Source organism: Elaeis guineensis, chromosome 4 (genome assembly GCF_000442705.2).
Source record: "Elaeis guineensis isolate ETL-2024a chromosome 4, EG11, whole genome shotgun sequence".
In the NCBI taxonomy this organism is placed as follows: Eukaryota; Viridiplantae; Streptophyta; class Magnoliopsida; order Arecales; family Arecaceae; genus Elaeis; species Elaeis guineensis.
In genome coordinates, this window is record NC_025996.2 from 129,711,873 (window position 1) to 129,721,700 (window position 9,828).

Sequence of the window (9,828 nt, forward strand, 5' to 3'; positions counted from 1 at the left end):
AATCCAGAAATGAGAAAGATTGTGTCAGCCAAAATTTGTCGCCAAGATCTCTTCGTTAGTTGGGGGAAGAATCAGCACGAATCAGATTTTTTGAGGGGAAATCCCAATTCAGTGGGCCTTTCGATACAATCAAATAGAAGCCTCCTGTTGTTTGTCACAGTCCAGATCGGGCTGCATATGACAAAACATTATACGTACATCACTGACCATTGTTCTTTATTTTTTTGCATATAGATTAGATTTCCGCCTAAAAAAAAAGGATTGAGCCGAACCGAATAAAATAAAGAATGGTTACCAATTTGGTATTTTCTGAACGGAGCCTGGACTCCTGGATCTTGGTTGTGAGCTCCATTGTGCCTGGCACCGGCCATTTCATAGCTATTTTTTCGGGGATCGATGAATGAGTTCACCATTTGACCATCGGGGGCTCATGATACAGCCTGGGAGATGTTCTTGATAAGTCAAAGATGTTTAATTTTTAAATTCATGATAGGTTTATATTCTATTTATTAATATACGATTGCTTTTACTCGCAGGGGTACTATCGATTTGAGACTCCTCAAGATGAGGAGGCTAGCCGTCGGACCTTCGAGGAGGTGGCCATGTGGAGATTTCAAGATGGGTTGCACAGCCTTTGGCTGTCCGTCATAGAGCACTCTAGTTCTGAGTCACTATCAAACTGAAAGTTTTACACAGATCACTAGATGTGGATGGATATATTGGAGGTCCTCTGCGATCAGTGAAGTACTGAGGAGTACTGTGATAGATGACAAAGGGCATGACAGAATCGGTCTGCCCAGCAGCATCCGATCAACACTAGCGGCATCGTTGGCACACATATTGTGGCTGATAGATTGATAAAAATTCTATATTTAAATTAATTTCATATTAAATTGATCATATATATTTTAATTTATTATTTATTTATTATAGATATGGCAGCTAGGTCGAGCACCAGAGCAGCTACAGATATGGGAGGCCACACACCAGTCTAGGAGGACTGGTGATTACTTAGATCCTAGATCTCTATATATCATGGCAACAAACTTAAAATATTATTTATTAAGTTTTTATATATATTGATATGTATGCACTAATGAATTTCTAAACCATATAGGTGGATTACACAGAGTATCTCATATCACGGCATAGTGAGGACCAATCCTCTTAGACCCTCTTTGATCTCGAGGGATGGCTCAAGGCCACAGGAGGGATGAGTAGGAGCCGGGTCATAGTATTCGACCATAGCTTCAACTCTCCAGTAGCTCGATACTCTTCAATGTCCTCCTCTCAGGCCTCGACAATCCAAATGTGGGATGATGCATATGTGGAGGAGGTCGTGTGGAGGCTTTGGAGCCAGCAACCTTAGAGCTTCCGAGATGCCATCCGAGATATAATCATTAAGATTCTTCAGGATCCACATCTACATGATCAGCTGGGCTTATTGTCATAACCATCACAACAGATAAATTTAGCTATATTTTTTTTACTTATTTTAAATTTTTATTTTTAAAAGCTTCACATATTTAGGCTTGAGTCTGAAAAAAAAATTTAAAGGATAAAAATTTAATCTAACCATCCAATCGATGAATCGAAGGTGGCTATAGCTCTGTATCATCGAATAAAATATATAAGAATAATCTATTCGAGAATCGAAGTAGTATATCAAAATATATATCTCTGTATCGATATATACGCTTTCATATTGAAACTTATTAATAATATTTTTTTTGTTATAGGATGCTGGGATATCCGGCTCTCATCCATCAGCTGCTAAAGAGGATGTACAGGAGCAGGAGGAGGATGACGAGAAAAATCTCACATAATTTTTTTTGGATATATATGTAATTTTGATACTTGTAAAGTAGTATAAATTTATAAAAATATATAATTTATATTTTTATTTAATATAATTAATTTTATATTTATGATTATTATAAATAATTATTATTTTATTTATAATAGATTTTTAAAAATATTATTGTTTGTTACTGTAATTAAAATAGATTTTAAAATATTTTTTTATAAATTTAAAAAAAATAAAAAATTATTAGTGACGGCATTAGTGTTGCAAATGTCGTCACTAATAGTTTTTTAAAATTTTTTATACAAAAAATTGAAAAACTATTAGCGATGGCATTAGCAATGATATTACCATCGCTAATAATTTTTTATATTTTAATTAATAAAAAATTTAAATTATTAGCGATAGTTTTTGTTGTTGCTAATACCATCGCTAATTATGCTTATTAGTGATGGGATATTTGTCGTTACTAATAATAGTAATTAGTGACGATGTTATTTCTGATAGAATTTTAGCGACGGCAACTTTGCTATTAGCGATGGCAATTAGCCATCACTAATAATCTATTTTCTTGTAGTGTTATTAGACAATATCGCCTAGTAAGTCCTATTCCATCTTGTTAATTTTTTTCTCCTCTGATATTTTTTCTCTATATGATTTAGGAATTGAATGAATCTGATCTATTGCTCTGAATTTAAGTTGATTCTAGTTAGGGATTCTGAACCACTCTGTCAGTTGGACAACATGCCCTCACCATCTGAATCTTTGTTGAATATCATGAGATCTAATCTTTATTAATTTTTTTTAAATTATTATATTTTAAGTGACTATAATTAGATGAAGCTAGTTGATCAAATTATTCTCTGACCATCACTATCGGATAGTGCACTAGCTTCCACCCTAGCTCTTATGAGATCTTGTTAGATTTGGTCATCCTCAATTGCGATGTTCGAGCTGTATCCTATTTTGACCTTTGATGATATAAAGTTATCCTAACTAATTGATTTAGAGCCATTGGGCTTCACCATTTGATTGCCCCATCCTTGATCTATCTTGATTCAAGTATGGAGCCATCTTAGTCATACCCCTAGTTGGGTTATTTCACTCCCTTGATCTGTTTGGGTTCTTTGCGATTTCTTATCTAGAGGACTTGTAAGACTTTGACTGCAAAATTAATTGAATTTCAATAGCTTTGAATAGGTGTATTTTATCTACTTGATTGAAGTTAGATTTTGAGGCATGACAAGATAAGTTACCTAACGCTTTAAGTATGCTTTCAAATGATCTTTGAAAAATTATAATTAATTATTTAATTTGATTTATGCTCTCTATTTTTTATTTAATAAATGGCTTAAGCATGTATTATTTTATTATTGAAAATAATTTATTTTGAACATATGATCTACTTTGAAAAATAGATTAGAAAAACTTGACCAAAGAACTTGTGAAATTGCTTATATATATATATATATATATATATATATATATATATATATATATATATATATATATATATATATATATATATATATATATATATATATGTTCTCAGCATGGGTATGATGTGGCCCTGCCAATGGAGATTATACATTAGACCTGTCGACTTATAATCTGAGAAACTAGTTTCGACATTGAGCCATCGGTAATTAGAATAGTGGTATCTATTTATCTGGCACTTTGTGCAATGTATTTATGTTATTAGACTGATGCTACTGGATTATATGGCTGTAGCTTAATGTTGAGTTCAGTATCAATATATGAAAATAATTATTTTTAAAAATATATATTATTTGAGATTTGCTTCTCCCAATCAATATTATGTGATTTATTTGTTGAGCATGCTTAGAATCCACTTTAATTTGTTATGTTGCTTACTGGACTAGTGTAGCTCATATTTCTTTTCTTCTTATTTTTCAAATCATGAATCATGATTACTCAGGATATAGAGGAGTGCACCAGATCATTTGGAGTTATTTGAGTTATTCAGATTCCTAGCTCAGTTTAGTCTAGCTTAATTCAGTTTAGTTTGGATATTATTTTGGATGAAATATTAAGATTTATGATACCTAAAGATATGTGCTATAGAAAATAATTTAATTAGATTTTTATAAAATTAATTTTTAAAAAATTAAAGGGTAATTATTATTATTATTATGTTAAAATTTTTATGATTTACTCCATAGACTTGCATGCTTGTAGGGCCTGCCCTACAAGTATGCGGCGTCTACCGTGCGCTAGGTTCGGGACATGACAACCAACTTACTCAAGAAAGTAGTAATGTAAAAAAAATATAGATAATAATTTCTTAAGTCAGTTTCTAATGCATAAAAGTGTATGGATCTGAATATTAATTACCTCGAAAACACTTACCCATGAAAATATATAGATTCATGGGTTAAGCTTTATACACTCCAAAGAGCAGGCGTGGAAGGGCGCATGCGGTGACTAGAAGATTTTTCTTGTAGTATAGTTTGTGCTTGAAAAGTTGGGTGAGGACAGAACATGGTGAAGGGTCCATGCATTGATCTGATTTTTTTTATTTTTATTTTGTGGTAAAAGATGATTACAAGTCTTTGCTTGCAGTGTAGTTGGCTCTTGAAAAGTAAGGAGAGGCCAAAAAGTAGTCAAGGACCCATGAAATGACTAGAAGACTGTTTTTTTTTTGGTTAAGAAAAAAGGGGGAGAAGTCTTTGCTTGCTATATGGTTGGTGCTTGGGAAAGCCAGTGGAGGACCTCAAGGTCGTGAGGGCCCATTCAACAATTAAAGTCTTTGCTTGCAGTACACTTGGCTACATCTGCGATGAAACAAGCAAATGATTTAGTCATCCTTAATGAAGCACATGTGATGACTAAAAGTCTTTTCTTGCAAAATAATTAATTTTTCGATGTTCGTTTTGCAATGGCTAGAACGGCACATGCGATGACAAGTAAGTCTATACAGTCGGCGCTTGGAGAGTTGGGAGAGGACAGAAAGTAGTGCAGGGGCCATAGGATGACTAGAATTCTTTGCCTACAATAAAGTTTGCACTTGGAAAGTTAGGAGAGGATAGGAAGTAGTGAAGGGCTCATGCGATGACTAGAAGTCTTTGATTGCAGTACAGTGGGCGCTTGGAAAGTTAGGAGAGGATGAAAAGTAGTGAAGGCCCAACTGATGTCTAGGAGTCTTTGCCTGCAATATAGTGTCTGCTTTTGCAATATAAGTGGCCACATCCACTATGAAATAAGCTAATGATTTAGTCATCCTTGAGGATACTGAACCCACATATGCATTGATCTTAAGATATTATCTCTTCCCTTTTGTTGAGGCGACAATTGCTGAAACAAAGTAAACAGAGAAAGAGTGAACATTACCATCCAAGGTATTCTTCAAATGCTGCAGCAATTTGTGGAATGCATGCCCTTTCTAGTTCTTTTGGTTAATCTCATAAGGCCATTGGGTGTGATCTCTACTACGCCATCAAGGTATAACTCACTCCTTTTGAATCCATTGTACGTGAATTCATCATTTGGTAGCTATGATTCTCATAAGCTGACGTATCACCAAAAGTAAGGATAGTTTTTGTAACATTCCAAGGCCTCACTTATAAAGATTAGCAAGAAGGTATTATTTGAGTAATTTAATTTTGTATAATTATCAAAAGATCTTTCTAACAAATAACAAATATATGATAAAATACATGCCCGCACAAATCCTTGCATATTCTGCCTATTTAAGCTTTGATGTCCTCATCAGGCTAAGGGTCCAAGTCCACGTATTCATTCATAAATACCATGATCAATCTCAATAAAAATATATTGTAGCATCTCCTAGTCAACATAAGTTCAATCTATCTAATTTCTTTGACTAAAATGCAAATAGAAATTCTATTGAATTCATTTTCAACATAGGTTCCACCACTATTTTTATCTTTTTTCAAGCACTTCACAAGTACACTTATAACTTGCTTTTAGATTATATATATGGTTTTTAAATTTTTAAAGTACCCAACCCACCCCTCCCCCTGGGTTGCTACCTTAAGGCAACAGACGTAATATGAACATATGAAAATTTATTTATATATTTTGATAGTGAATTTTTAGACTAATTATTTACACATTTTGATTAGAATTTCTTATTAAATATTTATTTATCATATTTTTTAAATATCAATTTGATTTGTTTTTGATATTCTAATTGCATATGTGGATTTAATTAAAATTTCACCAAAATTAATGCTAGATGAAGTTGTTTGCAGATTAGCTCTATTTGTGCCAATTTGTAGCATCAAACTAAGGGATGATATATACATTCTTTAGATAAATTAATACATAGCTTTCAAAATATGTTTTTTATCTAGAAGTATGCATTGGATCACTATTGGATGTATATCAAAAAAACTTACAGTATATATGAGAAAATCGATAAGTATATATTACATGACTATGTAGTATGTACCTATGAATATAATATTTCAAAAACTATATATCAATTATCTTGAAGGAGTCTATTGAATTACTAGATAACTAATTTGCAAGTATATATCACCTAGCCGTATATATTATAATGTGAATTTTTTATTCTAAAAACTATATCTCGATTTACCTAGAAATATGTATTGACTTACTTGATAATTTATTTACTTGGTGTATATCACCTGATCATATATAGTATGTTCTCAAAAAAAGTATATTTTGAAAATGAGAAAGAAAAAAAATACTATATTTTTTTATAATCATGGGATTGATGACTCTATTCACAAAAGAAGTTTTTAACTTTTAGAGTTTGTTCTTTTGTGAGTAAATATCATAAAAAAATTAATCAACTTTTTCTTTTACCAACTTACCCATATTCTCATGTTTTTCAAAATAGATAAGTTACTTTTCTATGGATAGCATTTATCGATGATATGAAGAAAAATCTTATCCATTTAGAGGGTGGCTAAATTATTTTTCTATCAATCAAAAAAATAATTTTTTTAATTAATTCTTAATATACCCTTAATCTTATAACATAATATAATATATAATAATATTAATATTATATATTATTATAATATAGTATACTATATTATATTATGATATAGCATATTATATATAATATAATATAATATTAATATAAGATATTAATATATATAATATAATATACTATGATATATTATAATAATATATAATAATATAATAATATAATATATTTTATATATAATCATATATATTAATATTAATATTATATTATATTATTATATATAATAATATTTAATATAATAAAAAATATTATAAAAAATATAGATGGATCTTAGCAACTTGTCCAAGAAACTAATAATGCAAAAGAACATGGGTAACTTATTCTCAAGCCATTTTTTAATACATAAAAGAACATAAATAAATTATTTTTCTATCTAAATATTATTTGAAAATATCTATCCAGAAAATATAGATTTCTAAATAAATTTTTTACCCCCAAAAGAATGGACCCTTACATTTCTGCTTCAAGATGGTTGTTAGGGGAAACATGGCAAAATTAGAAGCCCACTCAATATTCCTTTCTTTGATTCCCACCTCATAGGAGAGAATGATGATGTTTCCAAAGTGAGTAGGGCATGGGGATGTTGTATCTTATGATGAAAATTGAATAACAAAAGATAAAGCACTTTAGAATCCATGCAAGTGGATGAATTATAGAGAATGCAATGCATTGAGACCTATGTAAATAGTTAGATGATGGAGGATGAAGTGGTTTAAGATCTATGTAAATGGATGGATTACAAAGGATGGAGTGCTTTGAAAGCTATGCAAGTAGATAAATGAAAAAGGATAGCCTCCCTGAATCAAAGGTATTTTTATCTTTTTCTCACTCCATTAACAATATTAGGATCAAGATAGATAGACGGGCCACAATGCAGCAAATTTGAAGTTTTGGTGGCTAATTAATACTTTTAAAATTTTGAGATCTAAGGGTAAATGGCCCAAACTTGAAGGAGTGTCACTGTAACTTCTAAAATAATTGATAATGGATTGACCTTTGAAGGCACAAATAAAATTTTAGACATAACAAAATCAGGATGCATACACACTCCAGCATATATATAGAAACCTAATCGGGTCTCGACTAATCAACTTTTTTCTCTTCAAATGGCAATGATTATACTATCAAAAAAAGATGCCGAGGATTTCTTAACAAATTGCAAATAGTTTCCAATCCACACTCGAACAAAAATAGAAAATGAGAAAACAAAAGCAAAAAGAAAAACAGAAATAAAAAGAAACAAGAAAAAGAAGAACAAAGAACTCAAGCTATAAGTTTCAATCCCAATATGGTTGTCGCTGATATCTCCATGCTGCTTGACCATGTCAAGCTCAATGTCTATTTTTCTTTGGTGTGCGGTTGTGGGTGGTGCGTGATAGTGTTAGTGAAAGCATGGTAGGATTGGTATATTGGATAAGAAATATTAAAAGACCATAAAAGAAGATTTACTGGCTCAAATATCACTTGATTCTCATTCCAAAATGATTTCTTATACATATATATAGATTTAAAAGACTTTCTAAGCCATACATATCATCACAAATGAATATATGTCTCTTCAAACTTAGATAGATAGTTTCAATCCGAACATTAATTCTCCTAGTCCCAGTTCTCTTGGGAAGACTCACAACATTAATTCTTCTAGTCCCAATTCTTTTGGGAAAACTCACATTGGAATCATACTTTGACTCTTGAAACAAGGACTCTTGGAAACATACAAACTTGATTCTTTGACTATAGGAAACATCATCCTTTGATTCTAGAAAATATCATACTTGGACTTTAAGATTCATGCACAATTAAGTTTAGTTATTTCCAACACCCCACCTTAAACTCAAATGTCTTTCATGCTTCATTTCAAGAAGATTCTTGAGCTTGTGGAATGGATCCACCATAAGTGGCTAGATAAAGATATCAGCAGCTTGATCATGAGTCTTCACATAAGTTAACTCTACATACTTTTTCTTTACATGCTCTCATATGAAATGGAACTGGATGTTGATATGCTTGCTCCTTTCATGATAGACTAGATTCTTTGCTAATGTCATTGCCGACTTACTATCCATATATATCTTCATAGCAACAATTTAAGAGAAATGAATATCTTATAACAATCTTCTAAACCATATAGTATGACAAACACATGAAGATGCCACAACATAATCCGCTTCCTAAGTAGAAAAGAGTCACAATAGCTTACTTCTTAGAGATCCAAGTGAATGTCATATCACCTATGTAGAAAACAAATCTGATTGTACTCTTTCTATCATTCAAATCTCCTCTCCAATCACTATCCGAATAATCGAAAAGTCAAAAATCATAAAAAGGAGAATACAATAGTCCATGAGATATAGTACCTTAGATGTAACAAAGAGTTCTTTTAACGGCCTTCCAATGTGTAGACTTTGGTTCCTCTATGTAATGGTTTAGTAACCCAACTCTATATAGAATATCGATTCTTGTGCATATGAGGTGTTGGGTGTAAAACCTCCCCCAGCCGAAGTTCGTGTTCAGAGTGACCCCTTGGGGATGCTACAGGTAAACTTTGTCCGGACTCCTATGGGAGACGGACTCCGTCTTCTACTTCGACTGCAGACAAACTTCGACTGGACTCCTACGGGAGCCGGATCTCGTCTCCGACTCCAGCTACAGGCAGGCTTCAACCGGACTCCTACGGGAGCCAGATTTCGTCTCCGACTCCAGCTACAGGCAGGCTTTGATCGGACTCCTACGGGAGCCAGATTTTGTCTCCGACTCCAGCTACAGGCAGGCTTCGACCGGACTCCTACGGGAGCCAGATCTCATCTCCGACTCCAGCAACAGGCAGACTTCATCCGGACTCCTACGGGAGCCGGACTTCGTCTCCAACCTCAACTGCTGGAAAGCTTCGCCCGGACTCCCATGGGAGCCGGGCTCCGTCCTCTACCTCGACTACGGGAAGGCTTCGCCCGGACTCCTACGGGAGCCGGGCTCTGCCCACGACTTCACTTATAGGTAAACTTCGTCCGGACTCCTACGGGAG